Source organism: Entelurus aequoreus, linkage group LG02 (assembly GCF_033978785.1).
Source record: "Entelurus aequoreus isolate RoL-2023_Sb linkage group LG02, RoL_Eaeq_v1.1, whole genome shotgun sequence".
Lineage (NCBI taxonomy): Eukaryota > Metazoa > Chordata > Actinopteri > Syngnathiformes > Syngnathidae > Entelurus > Entelurus aequoreus.
In genome coordinates, this window is record NC_084732.1 from 36660244 (window position 1) to 36682442 (window position 22199).

Genomic DNA, 22199 nt, shown 5'->3' on the forward strand with positions numbered 1-22199 from the left:
TATATATATATATATATATATATATATATATATATATATATATATATATATATATATATATATATATATATATATATATATATATATATATATATATATATATATATATATATATAGGGGTCGGGAAGAGCCATGAAAGCCAAATATTTTAAAATGTATTTCCGTGAGAGCCATATAATATTTTTTACCACTGAATGCAATTAGATGCGTGCATTTTTAAGTAAGACCAACATTTTTAGAGTATAATAAGTCTCTTGTTCTTTTTAATAACATTGTTATTCTGAAGCTAACCAATAATAAATAAAATACTTCTTACCATTAATGCGACTTCTTGAACAGGTGCGGTAGAAAACGGATGGATGGATTAAAATGCATGAGAATGTTTTATATTTTGAACGTTATTTTTAACACTGTGATTACCAGCTGAATTATTCATTACTTATCGTGTTAAGCAATGTCAGCTAAGATTTATCTGAGAGCCAGATGCAGTCATTAAAAGAGCCACATCTGGCTCTAGAGCAGACCTGGGCATTCTGCGGCCCGCGGGCCGCATCCGGCCCTTTGTGCGTCCCTGTCCGGCCCGCGTGAGGCCAATTATAAATTACAAAATACATTTTAAAAAGTATCTATGTCGAGTGTGCAATACAACGGTGCTGCTTTTGTTTTGAAAATCGTTATTTGTATTACTTCCGTGTGGACGTATGCGTGATTGTGAGTGAATGTGAACAAATGCAATTACAAAATAAAGTTGAAAAAACATCTATGTCGTGCGCGCAATACAACTGTGCTGCTTTTATTTTGAAAAGTATTATTTATGGGCGTGTGTCCGTGTGTAACCTGCGAGTGAAGGTGCACATGCAGCGACAAGTGATGCACGGTTTACACCCGAGACACCAAAAAGAGAAAAGTTGATGAGGAATGCCGTGTTTTCAACAACACATGAACTGCAAAGCAACGTCCCCTCACCTAAGGTGCGTGCCTGCGCAATTGCGCACTGCTCAAGCGTCCGCTGCGCGCAGCAAGTATATGCCAAATCACCAAATCAAATCCCATCTGAATTATAAACAAAATAAACATATTTATTCTATGGAATTTTGCAATGCAACTTTGAGTGACAGTGACAACAAGCGGCCCTAATGGTGTTCGTCAACACCGTTCAATTGAACACCGTTCAATTATTGTAACGTCTATCGAGATGCTTCGAGGACAGGAATTATATCGATCACTTTATTGAACAAAACTGTTTATATTCGGACATAACCACACCAAAAACATGAGTAAAACAATTCTATCTCGAAAAACTAGTCATTTTCTGCCGTACAAACCAGGCCAAAACCAACTTGTCATCTGTCACCAACATGCATAGCACTAAACCACTGGTGCGTTTATGGCCACACAAAAAGTCGGACAACTCAAACACCACACAAAGTTACACTATGACTCCTCAGTCATACGTGTGCTTATTTTACCGTCATTTATTATTAATGTTAATTTATATATATTAGTCATGGAATGCTGTTACACACACTATGTTGAAGTATTACTATTATTATTATTATTATTATTATTTATCTTACGGTATATATCAAAAATAATATTGAGCAAAATTTAATTGAAATATTGTCGATGTGGCCCTCCAGCAGTGCTCGGGTAGCTCATGCGGCCCCCGGTAAAAATTAATTGCCCACCCCTGCTCTAGAGCCATAGGTTCCCTACCCCTGGTATAGAGTGTACATTTGTACAGAGTGTATAGAGTCACATTTCTACAGAGTGTATAGAGCAGTGATCCTCAACAGGCGGACCGCGGTCCATGTCCGGACCCAGCGACGTGTCCGTCCGGCCCCAGCACGAATTATAGTAAAAAAAAAAAAAAAAATTTAATTTTTTTTTATTTTTTTTAAATAATTATAATTATTATAAAAATATATAATAATTGTATTTATCTTTGAGTCATCGCTAGCGCAAGTCAACGTTCTTTGTTGTTTTTAGTCAAATATCTCCACGTTTGGTTTACACTTCTCCGTGTCTCACTCACTCCGTCTTTCTCTCTCTCTCTTAGAGAGAGAAAGAGAGAGAGACGGAGTGAGAGCGAGAGAACGCCACTCTGATTGGCTGCGGAATCAGCCAATCAGAGTATGGGTGTCATCTCTATCACAACGACGCGCTGATAGGCTGTTACCACCTGGGTCATACAGCGCTCATGCCACATGCATGGACCTTTCGCTGCAGGCACACAGTTGTCTAGTTATATTTGCACATGAATGAGATCTGTTGAGGTCATTTGTTTACCAGGGATAGGAGGGTTGTGTTTAAAAGTATTTATTTTTTGTTAAAACTGAAAGTTTTATTTAAGTTCTTATTTATTTTTGTTTCAAAGAAAATCTTTCATGTATTTTATTGGATATTTATTTTATTTTTGTTAATTTTAAGAAAATGTTAAACTACTACCTACATCCTGCTACTATATAAGCTTGATCGATAATAAACGGACCCAGCCTGTTTCAAAATAACATTTGTGGACCTTCAAGATTTGTACTTGAGGACCCCTGGTATAGAGTGTACATTTGTACAGAGTGTATAGGGTGTACATTTGCAGTCCAAACTGTTCTTTGCACTTCTATATTTTTTATATTTTTATATATTTACACATTGTTTTCTTGCATGCACACATCGCACTGTATGGAATGGCCTCAATCTCGTTACCCTGCGTAATGACAATAAAGCTGATTCTGATTCTGATTCTGATTCTGATATGCTATAGATTACATACAAAATAATACACTTCTTAATGTGGCATGAATATGAATGGCCCATTGTGGTCTTGCTGCTTCAGTCCACCCATAAACTCTCCAGGCTGGGATCAGAGACAGACTAATTGCTCTCCAGGAGAATAGAGGCTCCTTTCTGAAGTCACAAGCTATTAGGTCTACCTTCAACACAATGCACCCCCGTCCACTCCACTCTATTGTTTGAGCTTAGCAGAAATAAAGAAAGCGACATATGCTGGCTGTCAGTCCAGCTGTCAGCATCTGTCGTTCCCCAGCCAGATGCTCTGTGGACGAGGAGGGCAATCCACCTCTCACAGTCAACTGATCTTCAAGGAGGGAGGAGTTGGGTTGTAAAATCTGCCCCCCTTCCCCTTCCATGTGGTGCACAAAAAAGTTACGGACAACCGACAACATCGGGCATGCATGCATTTTGTTGTCAATCAGAGGGCTCAGGGTTCAGCTTTTGAATAGTTAATGATCGGTGTCGCAGACCACAAGGGTCATCAATACTGTACACTACAGAACAGCATTAACATGACTGAGGAAGAAGAGTTGGTCACACTTCAGGACAATAACAATGGAAGTCAAAAGGGGGACATCAGGGGGTCAGAACAGATGCTGATGATCAGGACTGATGAGCTTCCAACTTGTACTGAGGCGCCATCCTTTCAATCTCATAATCGTCGCTGTGACAAATTTAGCTTTGTAAAGACTTTAAGGTAATGGCTTCTCCAATTAATGTGTACTTATAATTGGTACTCTAATTGTTGGTCTGTGTCAACATCACACATAAACTCAGGGTCTCCTGTTGGATGTTTGTCTGGTGTGGTGCAGGATTCCAAAAACAATACTTAACCACCCATCCATTTTTTCACTTGGGTTGTAGGTGAGCTGGAGCCTATCCCAGCCAGCTTTAGGAGAGAAGTCAGTCACAGGGCACATATACATAAACGACCATTCACAATCACTACATTTCCATGCACTAAATTAGTCTGATTTCTCAAATAGTTCGTTTTTCTGTAATTTCACACCTACATGTGAAGTCCCAGTGTCCATGCATTCTCTCGAATGTGACTATTGGTCATACGCCATGTGCGTTTATTTCCTTTTAGCGCAGATACAACTATTTATTTTACAGTTGAACTATGACGTTACACTAGGCGTCTGTGGCTTCAAACAAGTTAACAGCCTAGCTCTGTTGTGATGTCTGCTGTAATATTGACACAGACTAGAAATATTACGTCTCCAATTGCTATACTGATGTTAAATAGTAGACAACATCAAGAAATCATCTCTGATTGCGCTAAGAACATGACGCTACTACCAAGAATGAATCGGAGCAGATGCAGGTTCGAAGTAAAGAAAGACCGGCAGCAGAGAGTTTTTTCGAAGGAATTTTCGGACGGAGAATCATGGAAACAAAACTGTCAAATGTCAGTTCATTAATAAGGCCCTGTGGATTGATGGAAGGCGTTCAAAATCCGAAAGAAAAGACTGTTCTTGCCGCGGCCGATAGTGTTCCAGATGAGGGTTGCTTCTGTTCTAGACTATCTTGCCAGTTGTGTGGAAAACAGAGTTATTGTTAATCAGTTTGGAGCGCACAAATGCAGCCTGAACAGGTTTGTGTACGCTTTATTATTTGCTATGTAATATACCTGTTTCATTGTCTTTCATGTCATTCGTATTTCGTTCGGGAGTCCAAATTAAGCCGCCATTCTTAATTTCCTTCGTTACCTTTTAAAATAAAGCTGTAAAAATAAATGTTCCATTATTTTAATTTGTGAAGCAAATAAACAGTCTTCTCTACATTACAGTTGTGGCTTATGTTTTTATTGATTGGTATCTTCTTCCGGGTTGTATCCCACACGTTGAGACTGGCGCATGCACGATAAGAAGGCTTCCCTCGGGCAGTCAAGAGATCTGGTTTTCCATCGCATAATCCAGGTGTGTTAGTCCGACTGTACAAAAACCAAACACGATCGGATTAAATGATAAATGATAAATGGGTTATACTTGTATAGCGCTTTTCTACCTTCAAGGTACTCAAAGCGCTTTCACAGTATTTCCACTTTCACCCATTCACACACACATTCACACACTGATGGAGGGACCTGCCATGCAAGGCGCTACCAGCACCCATCAGGAGCAAGGGTGAAGTGTCTTGCCCAAGGACACAACGGACGTGACTAGGATGGTAGAAGGTGGGGATTGAACCCCAGTAACCAGCAACCCTCCGATTGCTGGCACGGCCACTCTACCAACTTCGTGTTTTCCTTTGTAGGGTGGCTTATTTAGAGCCAAATTATTTGAGAAATCGAACTAATTTAGTGCATGGACACATACTGACTGACATCAAAACCTATGGATCCTTAATTAACCTTTTGGGCGATGGGAGGAAGCTGGAGTACCTAGAGAAAACCCATGCAAATGTGCAAAATACATACACAAATGTTCCAACAGAGATTCAAACCCAGATCTCCTATGACAGGGGTGTCAAAATTGTTTTTATTGAGTGCCACGACAGTAAAAAATATACTAATATTAATGTATAATCCCCTCATGATATTACATATTCGCCTATGCATTTACATTTATTTATCTTTACATACAAATTGATAATAACTTGCAAAAAAAAAAATCACACGTCAGGGTGACAGGCAGATATTTAAGTATTTCTTTTTATTTCATCAAAAAAAAAAAAAAAAGTTTAGAATATATGTTGATATACTGTTTTTTGCATGATAATAAAGTTAAACAACCTGCAATTTTTCTGTTAAAATTCAGACAAGGAATGCATTTAAGCATTTAGTAAGAAGCATATTATTGAAGCATGTTATTTTCAAGGTTTTACGGGCCACACAACACAAAGTGGCGGGCTACATCCAATTATAAGTCTATTATAATACTGTGCTTTCCACTACTGAACAGATTTGCACAAAATGTTGTTAAAAGTGTGTTAATATTTTACTTCAAAACAAATGAAGTCCTTTACGCCATTTGGTTGCATAAAAAATTAAAACATTGAAAAAATATTATTTTAAAAAAAAAGCTTAATTTCTATTGGAAATGGGGAACATGCGTGTTGAGTTTTCAGTAAATGGCCAAACGTTTTGAGAGTGACTTGTTATGTGTTTCCATTGGTGTAAACCTACAAAAACAAGGATTTTTTGTAAGTACAGTAATCCCCCACCACATCATGTTTAAAATATTGCGGCTTCACCACATTGCAGATTTGGTTAAATATTGTAACATTTTTGGGTCTTAAAAAAACTAAAAATATATCAATACCACAGTAGTATTGGCCACTATAGAGGAGACCAAACCAATCAGATCACGCTGTTCAGTATCGTGGCCACTGATTGGCTCAGCCTCAGGCAGCTTTACTATATTGGCTTGAAAGAGTGTAATGGTCACTAATGGGTGTATTTCATGTCAGGGCCCCCATAATGCTGAATAATGTATTTAGAAGGCCGTAAACAGATTTTTTATGCTCTAGCAATTTGATTTATACATAACGTTTCCTACTTTATGGAAATTCATATAGTGCGATAAACGAGGGACGACTGTAATAGAAAAAGAATAAATGAAGCAGCAAAGCATAAGATTTAAGTCACTCCTAAATGATTAGTGTAGCTTGCACAAGTGTGTGTACAAAACCACAATGATGTTGTTCAATGTGTCCAATTGAGTCGTATTAGTTACACACGCCCAATTTGACCTATACATATACCGACAAAGAGCATGTTAAATATGGTTTTAATAAGATCTATACTTAATGGTTATTGCACATGCATGTAGTGTGTCTTCACACTTCTGTTCCATTTTCACTTAAAAGTTGTTGGGAAAACACATATATACTTGTAATTTTGCAAATGAACTGTAAAATGCCTTTAATTTGTCCAAAAAGTCCAATTTTCTGACCTTGACAGAGGTCTACCCACTTATTAAGAGTGATTGTGATCAAGTTTTTATGGTTTACGTGGACCCAGACCTATAACATCCTCATGTAATGGCCTGTGGGAGTGGGCATGCATGACCATCGTAAACATTCAGCTCTCATTGAACCCTGTCATCTTCCTCGTCTTATACTCTTCCTTTTTCTCCTCTTCTATCTCCTCCCCTCAGTTCACCCCCTTCTACTCTCCTGACCAAAGCTTGACTCAGGAGAAACAGAGGCAGATGTTCCAGGAGCACACGACTCCCTCCCTCCCCCCACCCCCCACCCATTTGTACTGGATCAGCAGTTAACCCCCGGAAAGAATTGACCATACAAGCACGCACACACATACAAAGAACACCGCTCTCCAGATCTGCGCTGGCTCAACAGTTGTCCAATTCAATGAACAACACACTCACACACACACACACACACACACACACACACACACACACACACACACACACACACACACACACACACACACACACACACACACACACACACACACACACACACACACACACACACACACACACACAGTGAGCTGTCCAAATCCCCCTCAGGGTCCCTGATAGTAGCCACCCTGGGGTCAGGCCTTGTGTCAGCTTCCATAGGGCCTGGGGTCTCTCTGGGCAGCTGGCCTGGCTAATCCTGCTTCTGGAGGCCGCTGCTTCTCAAACTTAAGGCCAAGGACCCCCAGGGGGCCACTGGACAGGGATCTCAGGGAGCTGGGGAGTGTGCGATTTGTTCCCAGTGCAGGGGGCTTTGTTTGTTTTTGCCATGTTTTGGTGTCAAATCAAATATCATATCTTTAACTAGGGAGCTGACCTGAGCAACTTTGAGTCGTCATTAAACACAGATTGAGCTCTGCTTTGTGTGCTAATACAAACAATGTAGAGTAATATCTCCAAATGATACAGACCCAATATATTCCACCAGTTAAATGTATTGAGTTGGTTCAGTATTCTGAAAAATATGTATAAAGCTCATAGACAAATTGTACCAAACAACATTCAAAAGAGATTTGTGAAAAGGGAAATTAATTATATCTTAAGGAAATTAATTTTTTTATAGGTCTAGTTTTAGAACGGTATGGCAATTGAAAAATTAATTTCAATCAATGGTCTTAGTACATGGAACAAGCTTGACTGTGGAACAAAATGTAAATACCTTTCAGTATTAAAAGAAAATCATGATGATGAAACGATATGACTTTGAGTAAGCTGATATATATATTTTTTGTTGTCTATGTTATGAAATAGAAATACGGCCTACATAGACTTCTGAGTTGAAAAAAAAAAGTGTGAATAGGGGGCACATATGATAAGTTTATACTCATTTCTGCTCGTTTATTTTATTGTTATATCAATTATTTTTTATTTAACATGAAGTGAATGAAATAAAAAATAAAATGCAATGTTTGGCTTCTTTTTTGTAATAAATCAAGCAACATATGTCATTCATAAAAAAATCAAATCACCTTTCAATGATACTTACAGTGCTGCTGTACATTCAGGTAAACAGGTGGTGTTGGTACATTACCAATGAAGGAGCCTCAGGTCATTTAATCTTGAAAAAAAGGAGGGGAGGGGACCCGTGACTTCATTTTCTGTGCGTCACTAGAATGTTGTTGCTATTAAACAATCACATATGTTCACTATCAATGTCAATAATGATCTGTTTACTGTCATATAACAGTAGTTTGCAACAATTGCAACGACAACGCAATTATAAAATAGAGCTTGAATTGGATCTCATCAGCAGGTGTACCGAATGTATTATAGGGCTATTCAACTGTAAGGACCAAGGGGCCAGTCTTCTCCCTTCACTATTATTATTTTGGGAACCAGTGTCCTCTGCAGTGGACATTTGTTTTTGGTGTATTTCTTTTGTCAGAGTTGCAAATCCTCCACACCTTCCAAGTTCCATGATACAAAACACCAGTGTCAACTATAGTTGACACTGGTTTTACTTCACCAAAATGGCTATAGTGTTACATTACAATGCTGGTCTAAGTTCTTCTAAGTTCTTCTCTCTTGTTTTGAAGGACTTACTGCAAAAAAGTTTGTCAAAGATGATCTATATGACAGCTTTCTGGTGTTTTTAGGAATTGTATGCAAAAATGTTAGTCCATCCCAAGTTTTGAACAGTCAACGCTAACTTTAGGCGCAAAACACAAATAGCTTAAATGTAAATAATAAAGTTCCCACCCTCCGGAGGGCCGAACAAATCCACTCGGCAGGCCAAATTTGGCCCACGGGCCCGTCTTTGGGCACTCCTGCTTTAAATTTAAGGTCTCAAACTCAATTGAACTGTCTGGTTGAGGCTGGGCGCCAAGAAGTGTTCACTTCAGTTTTAACTACCTGACAACATTTGTTAACTACTTCTACCAGCAGCTACAGTAACCATGAGCTGTATTAGGCCTTCAAAAATAGTTTAAGTTTTGACACTTGAGTTCCATAGGAGATAATCAAAAACACTTCTACTTGCTGTCATTGCTGTGTTTGTACCGCTATTGTAGTTATTTTCAAATTGGATTCAAGATTGTCATAATATATGTAATAGTAATTGGTAAAGGACAAATCAGTGAAAGTGAGTATGTGGCACACTCAATAGCGGCATTGACACTGCACTGATCCTGTGTTGGTGTTTATTAATGTCAAATCATCAAATATAACTGTTTTTGTTTTATTTCAACAAATAGCTGTGCAGAAAGGTATATGAAACGTGCAACTCTGGTCAATGCGCAAAATAGTAAACAAGAAAGAAGAACATTAATCTAATTCTGTGATTTAAAATGAAATATAATTTCACATTTCAGAAATAAAATGTTTCATTTTACTTTGCTCAATCTAGATTGATGATGATGACAAAGCTAATGTCAAATGTGGCATGGCAATTCCTTCGACTTCATTTAGTGGACAAAAAAGTGCACTGTTAAACAACACAGCAGGTGTATCAGTCACATGTTTTTTTTCTTAAAGTGACACGACATCGAAGCATCCAGGGAGACAGTATCACTCTGTGTATGTCATGAGGCATTGATGCTTCAGTATTGTTTGAACCATCACTGATATTTAACTATTAGTCGCTCAGGGTGTGCAAGTTGCAATTACACTAAACTATGAAGTTAAGTAGAGGGCCATAAAATATGAGCCTGCAGACCACAAATGGTCCATGGGCCGCGAGTTTGAGACCATTGCTCCAGACCCTAGTTATACTAAGTGTGCTAATGGAAAATATTGTCTTACATTGGAGTCAATAAGAATCAGAATCAGAATCAGAATCAGAATCAGAATCAGAAGAGTTTTTATTGCCATTGTTTGAGAAGGGGTTCACAAACTGGGAATTTTACTTGGTGCAATCGTGCAACATAAAACACATATAACACAGAATAGAATAACATGAGCTGTAACTGAGCTATCACATCTTGTTATTGTTCATGTACCTGATGGCCGAGGGGAAACAACTGTTCATGTGGCGGGAGGTGATGGGTCTGGATGGACCGTAGTCTCCTGCCTGAGGTAAGTAACAACAACTTTCTTACTGGAATAAAGTACAAATCGAAATGCACAATATCATGATTATAATAAGTGGCTCTCGAAAGCACATGAAAAATGCTGCAAATGGTAATAACACACAAACCTCCCCAAAAACAGGTGGCCAGCCAAGTGTTTAACAATAGCATAACACAAATGTACCTTTTTATTCCGTTAACTTTTTTCTGGGCAAAAAGGGGACATCCCTCATGTCTGACAACCTTAGCAGTCTTGCTAACTTCCGTTTGGTTCTGTGAATTTTCAGCATTTCTTTCATGCAGTTGTTTTTGGGGATTTTGTGTGATTTTTGCATTCGCAGTATTTTCTATTTCGCATTTGTTTTTGACCGTACAGCATTTATGAGATTGCAGCGTTTCCACATTGCATGCATTTTATGCTACTAGAAGCCAGCACCTACACAACAGCTAAGCATACAATAGCACGCAAGCTGGACATACATAACAAGTGTTCTTAATTGAACAATATTTCAGGCTAATACACCACATCTGTCAATATAAACAAGTATCAAATCATTAACACGGCTGTCAAAAATAACAAGTTAACTCATGTGAATAATCAAAAACAATTATCCCGTTGATCATGTATACACGCAAATTAATCAAACAATTATTATAATTATAGTTAACCATTATTTTGACTATTAATGCTCCTTTACCGTAACCGTGGATGGTTACCTGAAAGGCGGTGCCTGTTATTATACAGTCAGTGATCAGGTCGATGCTTACATAATTTTTTATTTAATTTTAATTATGCAAGTGAATAATATCCTGTGATTAATCACGATTAATCTAAATTCAAAAGTGTGATCAATCTGATTTAATTGAATTGATTTCATTTGATATATTTGTATACTACTTGTACAAAGTCTCCCACACAGAAGCGTATTAGAAAGCATCCACAAACTCAGTTTTTCTTTACCGTTTAGACCTCAGGGCCCAACTTTTTCACTACATAGGGGCCCGGGGCCCACTCAAACATTAACACTGAATTAGTAATCTTACTCTTGTTTTTAATATATTACATAATTAAGTCTAACTTACTTACAGTTAACAACCTTGTAAAAAACCATCTGTTAATCACAAAGATGATTATTTATTTAACACATAAATCCCAGGGCTTAGGTCAGGCTGATTAGAAAAATAAGTACTAATGCATAAGAAGGGACTCACATAGCTGACAAAAATGAATTTAGATACACCTGTGTTGAGCTAAGATAAATAAACTAAATTAACAATGAACATGTTTCTTAACTAAACTGTCTAGAAAATCAAAGTGCAAATGAAAATACAGCTTGAACACGTTGCTCATAATTTTTGCGCTTAAGAAACTTCTCTAGGACTTTAGCTCCAGGCTTCTTCTGTTTGTATGAGATTGTCCTTTTTGCGACAAGTGGTGGAAAAGTGTATTACAATGACCCATATGGACCACAGCTGAGAAAAACATATAAAATATACACTGCTCTAGTGTTGTCCTGATACCAATATTTTGGTACCGGTACCGGTACTAAAATTATTTAGATACTTTTTGGTACTTTACTTTTCTAAATAAAGGGGACCACAAAAAATTGCATTATGGGCTTTATTTTAACAAAAAAATCTTAGGGTACATTAAACATATGCTTCTTATTGTATGTTTGTCCTTAAATAAAATAGTGAACATACTAGACAACTTGTCTTTTAGTAGGAAGTAAACAAACAAAGGCTCCTAATTAGTCTGCTGACATATGCAGTAACAAATTGTGTCATTTTCCATTCTATTATTTTGTCAAAATTATTAATGACAAGTGGTAGAAAATGAATTATTCATCTACTTGTTCATTTACTGTTAATATCTGTTTACTTTCTCTTTTAACATGTTCCATCTACACTTCTGTTAAAATGTAATAATCACTTATTCTTCTGTTGTTTGATACTTTAAAATAGTTTTGGATGATACCACAAATTTGGGCATCAATCCGATACCAAGTCGTTACAGGATCATACATCGGTTATATTCAAAGTCCTTTTGTGTCCAGGGACATATTTCCTGAGTTTATTAACATAATATACTTTTTTTAAAAAACGGAAGAAGATGTTGTGATGCCAAAAAACATTGACGTAATCATACTAGTATCGACTAGATACGCTCTTGGCTGTTGTACTTCGGGTGGACCGGTACTTTTCAGAGGCGGTATAGTACCGAATATGATTCATAAGTATTGTGGTACTAAACTAATACCGGTATACCGTACAACCCTACACTGCACTAACATAAGTGTCTGAATCATTCAACTTGTCATGATCTCAATGAATTATTGTGACCACCAGGAATCAATCAATCAATCAATCAAAGTTTATTGATATAGCCCTAAATCACCAGTGTCTCAAAGGGCTGCACAAGCCACAACGACATCCTCGGCAACAAAAAACTCAATCAATGGGATTACAATGAGAAACCTTGGAGGGGACCCCAGATGTGGGGACCCCCCCCCCCCCCCCCCCCCCCGGGCGACCGGTGCAATGGACGTCGAGTGGATCAAGCATAATATTGTGAGAGTCCAGTCCATAGTGGATCTAGCATAATAGTGTGAGAGTCCAGTCCATAGTGGATCTAACATAATAGTGTGAGAGTCCAGTCCATAGTGGATCTAGCATAATAGTGTGAGAGTCCAGTCCATAGTGGATCTAATATAATAGTATGAGAGTCCAGTCCATAGTGGATTTAGCATAATATTGTGAGAGTCCAGTCCATAGTGGATCTAGCATAATAGTGTGAGATTCCAGTCCATAGTGGATCTAACATAATAGTGTGAGAGTCCAGTCCATAGTGAATCTAGCATAATAGTGTGACAGTCCAGTTCATAGTGGATCTAGCATAATAGTGTGAGAGTCCAGTCCATAGTGGATCTAGCATAATAGTGTGAGAGTCCAGTCCATAGTGGATCTAGCATAATAGTGTGAGAGTCCAGTCCATAGTGGATCTAGCATAATAGTGTGAGAGTCCAGTCCATAGTGGATCTAGCATAATAGTGTGAGAGTCCAGTCCATAGTGGATCTAACATAATAGTGTGAGAGTCCAGTCCATAGTGGATCTAGCATAATAGTGTGAGAGTCCAGTCCATAGTGGATCTAGCATAATAGTGTGAGAGTCCAGTCCATAGTGGATCTAAAATAATAGTGTGAGAGTCCAGTCCATAGTGGATTTAGCATAATAGTGTGAGAGTCCAGTCCATAGTGGATCTAGCATAATAGTGTGAGAGTCCAGTCCATAGTGGATCTAACATAATAGTGTGAGAGTCCAGTCCATAGTGGATCTAGCATAATAGTGTGAGAGTCCAGTCCATAGTGGATCTAGCATAATAGTGTGAGAGTCCAGTCCATAGTGGATCTAGCATAATAGTGTGAGAGTCCAGTCCATAGTGGATCTAACATAATAGTGTGAGAGTCCAGTCCATAGTGGATCTAACATAACAGTGTGAGAGTCCAGTCCATAGTGGATCTAGCATAATAGTGTGAGAGTCCAGTCCATAGTGGACCTAGCATAATAGTGTGAGAGTCCAGTCCATAGTGGATCCAGCATAATAGTGTGAGAGTCCAGTCCATAGTGGATCTAACATAATAGTGTGAGAGTCCAGTCCATAGTGGATCTAGCATAATAGTGTGAGAGTCCAGTCCATAGTGGATCTAGCATAATAGTGTGAGAGTCCAGTCCATAGTGGATCTAACATAATAGTGTGAGAGTCCAGTCCATAGGGGATCTAACATAATAGTGTGAGAGTCCAGTCCATAGTGGATCTAGCATAATAGTGTGAGAGTCCAGTCCATAGTGGATTTAGCATAATAGTGTGAGAGTCCAGTCCATAGTGGATCTAGCATAATAGTGTGAGAGTCCAGTCCATAGTGGATCTAACATAATAGTGTGAGAGTCCAGTCCATAGTGGATCTAGCATAATAGTGTGAGAGTCCAGTCCATAGTGGATCTAGCATAATAGTGTGAGAGTCCAGTCCATAGTGGATCTAGCATAATAGTGTGAGAGTCCAGTCCATAGTGGATCTAACATAATAGTGTGAGAGTCCAGTCCATAGTGGATCTAACATAACAGTGTGAGAGTCCAGTCCATAGTGGATCTAGCATAATAGTGTGAGAGTCCAGTCCATAGTGGACCTAGCATAATAGTGTGAGAGTCCAGTCCATAGTGGATCCAGCATAATAGTGTGAGAGTCCAGTCCATAGTGGATCTAACATAATAGTGTGAGAGTCCAGTCCATAGTGGATCTAGCATAATAGTGTGAGAGTCCAGTCCATAGTGGATCTAGCATAATAGTGTGAGAGTCCAGTCCATAGTGGATCTAACATAATAGTGTGAGAGTCCAGTTCATAGGGGATCTAACATAATAGTGTGAGAGTCCAGTCCATAGTGGATCTAGCATAATAGTGTGAGAGTCCAGTCCATAGTGGATCTAACATAATAGTGTGAGAGTCAATTCCATAGTGGATCTAGCATAATAGTGTGAGAGTCCAGTCCATAGTGGATCTAACATAATAGTGTGAGATTCCAGTCCATAGTGGATCTAGTTAATAGTGTGAGAGTCCAGTCCATAGTGGATCTAGCATAATAGTGTGAGAGTCCAGTCCATAGTGGATCTAACATAATAGTGTGAGAGTCCAGTCCATAGTGGAGCTAGCATCATAGTGTGAGAGTCCAGTCCTAAGTGGATCTAGCATAATAGTGTGAGAGTCCAGTCCATAGTGGATCTAGCATCATAGTGTGAGAGTCCAGTCCATAGTGGATCTAACATAATAGTGTGAGAGTCCAGTCCATAGGGGATCTAACATAATAGTGTGATAGTCCAGTCCATAGTGGATCTAGCATAATAGTGTGAGAGTCCAGTCCATAGTGGATCTAACATAATAGTGTGAGAGTCAATTCCATAGTGGATCTAGCATAATAGTGTGAGAGTCCAGTCCATAGTGGATCTAACATAATAGTGTGAGATTCCAGTCCATAGTGGATCTCGTTAATAGTGTGAGAGTCCAGTCCATAGTGGATCTAGCATAATAGTGTGAGAGTCCAGTCCATAGTGGATCTAACATAATAGTGTGAGAGTCCAGTCCATAGTGGAGCTAGCATCATAGTGTGAGAGTCCAGTCCATAGTGGATCTAGCATAATAGTGTGAGAGTCCAGTCCATAGTGAAGTGAAGTGAAGTGAATTATATTTATATAGCGCTTTTCTCTAGTGACTCAAAGCGCTTTACATAGTGAAAACCCAATATCTAAGTTACATTTAAACCAGTGTGGGTGGCACTGGGAGCAGGTGGGTAAAGTGTCTTGCCCAAGGACACAACGGCAGTGACTAGGATGGCGGAAGCGGGGATCGAACTTGCAACCCTCAGGTTGATGGCACGGCCACTCTACCAACCGAGCTATACCGCCCCTAGTGGATCTAGCATCATAGTGTGAGAGTCCAGTCCGTACTGGATCTAGCATAATAGTGTGAGAGTCCAGTCCATAGTGGATCTAGCATAATAGTGTGAGAGTCCAGTCCATAGTGGATCTAGCATAATAGTGTGAGAGTCCAGTCCATAGTGGATCTAACATAATAGTGTGAGAGTCCAGTCCATAGTGGATCTAGCATAATAGTGTGAGAGTCCAGTCCATACTGGATCTAGCATAATAGTGTGAGAGTCCAGTCCATAGTGGATCTAGCATAATAGTGTGAGGGTCCAGTCCATAGTGGATCTAGCATCATAGTGTGAGAGTCCAGTCCATAGTGGATCTGACATAATAGTGTGAGAGTCCAGTCCATAGTGGATCTAACATAATAGTGTGAGAGTCCAGTCCATAGTGGATCTAGTTAATAGTGTGCAAGTCCAGTCCATAGTGGATCTAGCATAATAGTGTGAGAGTCCAGTCCATAGTGGATCTAACATAATAGTGTGAGAGTCCAGTCCATAGTGGATCTACCATAATAGTGTGAGATTCCAGTCCATAGTGGATCTAGCATAATAGTGTGAGAGTCCAGTCCATAGTGGATCTAACACAATAGTGTGAGAGTCCAGTCCATAGTGGATCTAGCATAATAGTGTGAGAGTCCAGTCCGTAGTGGATCTAACATAATAGTGTGAGAGTCCAGTCCATAGTGGATCTAGTTAATAGTGTGAGAGTCCAGTCCATAGTGGATCTAACATAATAGTGGGAGATTCCAGTCCATAGTGGATCTAGCATAATAGTGTGAGAGTCCAGTCCAGAGTGGATCTAGCATAATAGTGTGAGAGTCCAGTCCATAGTGGATCTAACATAATAGTGGGAGATTCCAGTCCATAGTGGATCTAGCATAATAGTGTGAGAGTCCAGTCCATAGTGGATCTAGCATAATAGTGTGAGAGTCCAGTCCATAGTGGATCTAACATAATAGTGTGAGAGTCCAGTCCATAGTGGATCTAGCATAATAGTGTGATAGTCCAGTCCATAGTGGATCTAGCATAATAGTGTGAGAGTCCAGTCCATAGTGGATCTAACATAATAGTGTGAGAGTCCAGTCCATGGTGGATCTAGTTAATAGTGTGAGAGTCCAGTCCATAGTTGATCTAACATAATAGTGTGAGAGTCCAGTCCATAATGGATCTAGCATAATAGTGTGAGAGTCCAGTCCATAGGGGATCTAGCATAATAGTGTGAGAGTCCAGTCCATAGTGGATCTAACATAATAGTGTGAGAGTCCAGTCCATAGTGGATCTAGTTAATAGTGTGAGAGTCCAGTCCATAGTGGATCCAACATAATAGTGTGAGAGTCCAGTCCATAGTGGATCTAGCATAATAGTGTGAGAGTCCAGTCCATAGAGGATCTAGCATAATAGTGTGAGAGTCCAGTCCATAGTGGATTTAGCATAATAGTGTGAGAGTCCAGTCCTTAGTGGATCTAACATAATAGTGTGAAAGTCCAGTCCATAGTGGATCTAGCATAATAGTGTGAGAGTCCAGTCCATAGTGGATCTAGCATAATAGTGTGAGAGTCCAGTCCTTAGTGGATCTAACATAATAGTGTGAGAGTCCAGTCCATAGACTCTGGCATAATAGTGTGAGTCCAGTCCATAGTGGATCTAGCATAATAGTGTGAGAGTCCAGTCCTTAGTGGATCTAACATAATAGTGTGAGAGTCCAGTCCATAGACTCTAGCATAATAGTGTGAGAGTCCAGTCCATAGTGGATCTAGCATAATAGTGTGAGTCCAGTCCATAGTGGATCTAGCATAATAGTGTGAGAGTCCAGTCCTTAGCGGATCTAACATAATAGTGTGAGAGTCCAGTCCAAAGACTCTAGCATAATAGTGTGAGAGTCCAGTCCATAGTGGATCTAGCATAATAGTGTGAGAGTCCAGTCCATAGAGGATCTAGCATAATAGTGTGAGAGTCCAGTCCATAGTGGATCTAGCATAATAGTGTGAGAGTCCAGTCCTTAGTGGATCTAACATAATAGTGTGAGAGTCCAGTCCATAGACTCTAGCATAATAGTGTGAGAGTCCAGTCCATAGTGGATCTAGCATAATAGTGTGATAGTCCAGTCCTTAGTGGATCTAACATAATAGTGTGAGAGTCCAGTCCATAGACTCTAGCATAATAGTGTGAGTCCAGTCCATAGTGGATCTAGCATAATAGTGTGAGAGTCCAGTCCTTAGTGGATCTAACATAATAGTGTGAGAGTCCAGTCCATAGACTCTAGCATAATAGTGTGAGAGTCCAGTCCATAGTGTATCTAGCATAAAAGTGTGAGTCCAGTCCATAGTGGATCTAGCATAATAGTGTGAGAGTCCAGTCCTTAGTGGATCTAACATAATAGTGTGAGAGTCCAGTCCATAGACTCTAGCATAATAGTGTGAGAGTCCAGTCCATAGTGGATCTAGCATAATAGTGTGAGAGTCCAGTGAGTGGAGACAATTACCACTCCACTTCCATTTAAAGACAGCATAAGTCCATTCCAGACGGCTCATAATAAATAGATCCGTGTTTTTTTCTGGTTTTGGCGCATCATAATAAGTCCGAGACCCAAGAAAGGTTAAGAACCGCTGGTCTAAAAGGAAGTTGCGCAACACGTCCATCACAGTGTGGTCATGTGGTCACAGAGGCGGCTGCCATGCGACGTGCAACAGTATGTGTGTGATGGTGATGATGCAGGGTTTCCCACGACAGCCATCCATCCATCCATTTCTTGGCACACGCACACACACACACACACACACACACACACACACACACACACACACACACACACACACACACACACACACACACACACACACACACACACACACACACACACACACACTCCCAGGCCATATGGCCACCTCATAGCCACCGCATGCCTCCACTATGATCCTGCTCAGGAATCGGGACCATGCCACCTTGCTTCCTTCAGTACAGTAAGCAGCAGGCGTGTCACATGAATGTAGGAAGAGAAAATAGATACAGGTCCAGAGAGAGGTGAGTTAAAAGAGAGGCATTATTATATGGACAGAGATGAGGAGAGAAGGTGGAGTGTGAGCCATTTGGTAGTTGGTGTTGTGGTGTTTGGGGGAGCAGATGGCCGGGGCTCGACGAGGGGCGTGTCTTGTCCTTGCGACCCTTCACAAATCACACGGTTCTCCCCCGAGGGGCTCGCGACTCGTCCTTCAATAAGAATCAATGGGAATTACTTGGCCAGAGAAAGGGATGAATGGGCGGCGGGGCGCAAGACCTCTTCCTTTGTTGTCGTCGTGCGTGTCACGCTCCACGCACACACACACACACACACGCACAAACACACTTACACGCGCGCGCGTGTGTGTGCACACGCAGCTACACGCACACACGCGAGGGGGGGGGGGGGACAAAAAGCAGAGCCCTCCAGTTAAACAATTTTTAACCTTGGGCGTGTGCACGCGCACAGTGGGCGGAGCCTCCGTGCACAATTAGGGGAATTGCGGCAGATATCAAGGAGGGCGGGGCTACGTTGTTTTATTACAGCGCATTAGTTGGGGGAGTGTCGGACTTTCATCATGCATTTCAGTCACGCGTAATTACAGAATGTGTGCCACGTCATGCTGATGAATGACTGATAGCGTCGGAGCAGTGGCAGAGATCTCTGAAAGTGAGCTGACGTTATTAAAACATAGATATTCTGAGCTCGGTTGAAGCCATGGGGCGCGCTATAATGCTGCAGACTTAAATCAGTTAGTGACTGGACAGGTAGAGTCATGGGCAGGGGTACCCAAACTTTTTGACTTGGGGGCTGCGTTGGGTTAAAACAATTTGGTCGGGGGCCGGCCTGTATATATATATAAATATACACTACATTGCCAAAAGTATTTGGCCACCCATCCAAATGATGAGAATCAGGTGTCCTAATCACTTGGCCCGGTGTATAAAATCAAGCACTTAGGCATGGAGACTGTTTCTACAACATTTGTGAAAGAATGGGCCGCTCTCAGTGATTTCCAGCATGGAACTGTCATAGGATTCCACCTGTGCAACAAATCCAGTCCTGAAATTTCCTCACTCCTAAATATTCCAAAGTCAACTTTACTATAAGAAAAGTGAAGCGTTTGGGAACAACAGCAAGTCAGCCACCAAGTGGTAGGCCATGTAAACTGACAGAGGGGTCAGCGGATGATGAAGCGCATAGTGCAAAGACTTTCTGCACAGTCAGTTGCTACAGAGCTCCAAACTTCTAGTGACCTTCCAATTAGCCCACGTACAGTACGCAGAGAGCTTCATGGAATGGGTTTCCATGGCCGAGCAGCTGCATCTAAGCCATACATCACCAAGTCCAATGCAAAGTGTGGGATGCAGTGGTGTAAAGCACGTCTCCACTGGATTCTAGAGCAGTGGAGACGCCTTCTCTGGAGTGATGAATCACACTTTTCCATCTGGCAATCTGATGGACGAGTCTGGGTTTGGAAGTTGCCAGGAGAACGCTACATTTCGAACTGCATTGTGCCGATTGTGAAATTTGGTGGAGGAGGAATTATGATGTGGGGTTGGTTTTTCAGGAATTGGGCTTGGCCCCTTAGTTCCAGTGAAATTAACTTTGAATGCTCCAGGATACCAAAACATTTTGGACAATTCCATGGAATGGCACTTCAAGTTCATATGTGAGTAAAGGCAGGTGGCCAAATACTTTTGGCAATATAGTATATATATATATATATATATATATATATATATATATATATATATATATATATATATATATATATATATATATATATATATATATATATATATATATATATCAGTGACGTGCGGTTAATGACTGGTGAGGCACTGACTTCATCACAGTCAGATTTACAAACATATGAACCCTAAAGAGTATCTTATTCACCATTTGATTGGCAGCAGTTAACAGGTTATGTTTAAAAGCTCATACCAGCATTCTTTACACATACAAACTGTAGCACACAAAAAAGCACATTTAATAAAAAAAACATTTCTTGCTGGACATCCACACAGCCAGCCTTTGCGTGTGTACCACGCTGTTTAAAAAGAACGGGTCTTCTGTCCTGAAGTCAAAAGCAAACCTTTTAGCTCCGGCATTGGTCTACCTTTAATTATTACCTCCTGCTTCGATTGAAAGTCCAGTTTAGAAAACTGTTTTATTTTACATATGTAATCCTCCATGTTTTTAATAAAAGTTCAGGCGAGAGGAAATAAACAATCACTGCACTTGACTTTTTTTTGTTTGTTTGTTTTCTTCTGCGGCCGAGGAATGATCTCTGGGATCACTACCGCCCTCCACCACCAGGAGGCCGGATTACTTGGAGCCTCAGCCAGTACGTCTTTTGCAGCAGTTTTATGAATGCTCAGCACAAAAAATAAAAAAATACGTTACACACATAGAGTTGTTGACAAAATACACTGTACATTATATACCTCAGCTAACTAAACTATGCCATAGTTTAGTTAGCTGATATAATTCATATAGCAATACGGTCTCACTGCACAGCAGGCCAGCAGTTAGCCAAGTCATTGCGCACAATCCATGCTGAGGCACAAATCAGTGACGTGCCTCAACTGGCTGCTGATCACCGCACCGTCTCTTCTCAGTATTTGAACGGCAAATGTGAAAATAAAAATAAAAATAAAAATAATCTAAAACTGGTGAACTTAAATGGAAAATAACTTTATAGTATGATCACTGGATACATATAACAATTTAATTTTTTTTTTTCCCTTTTTACATTTTTTTTCTTTCCATGATGGCAGGTGAGGCCCCGCCTCCCCTGCTTCTACTGACTGCACGTCACTGATATATATATATATAAATATATATATTCCTCGCGCACTAATTGACTGAAAGAGCGCGCACTTGCTGCGTGCTCGCCGGACACTGCGGCGCGAGCGCAATGATGTCATGTGTGTCACAGTCCCTGCAGTGTCTTGTGTGTGTGTGTGTTGTCTGTCTGGGTGTGGTCATGTGTGGGCGGAGTTTGGGTTCCTGGCTTCCCAGTCTGGCACACCTGGCGCTGATCAGCCTACTCACCTGCCTGCCATCAGCTAATCACCTCCACTCCACAAAAGCCCTGGCCTCCTCACACGACGCTGCCAGATCGTTTCACAGCTCTCCATGTGGTAACGCTTCTCGCCAGTTCTAGTAGTCTTTTGATGATCTTGTTGATCTTTTGTTTGTGCCTTTTACTCCTGGTATCTTGTTCCTCGACTCACCATTGTTTCCTCTGCCTCCAGTGCCTACCTCCTCTAAGCCTGCCTGCCTGCCAGACACCTCCACTCCAGTTGACGACGCCTTTCCCTAATCCCTCATTTGCCCAAATTAAACCCTTTGGACTTTTAAGCTGCCTGTCTTGTCTGCTTTTGGGTCCTCCATCTTGTTAAACCGTGACAGAACGATCTGGCCAGAATGGACCCAGCAGACTTGGAAAAGGTCAAGGAGGTCATCAGCAACCAAAGCCGGCATCTGG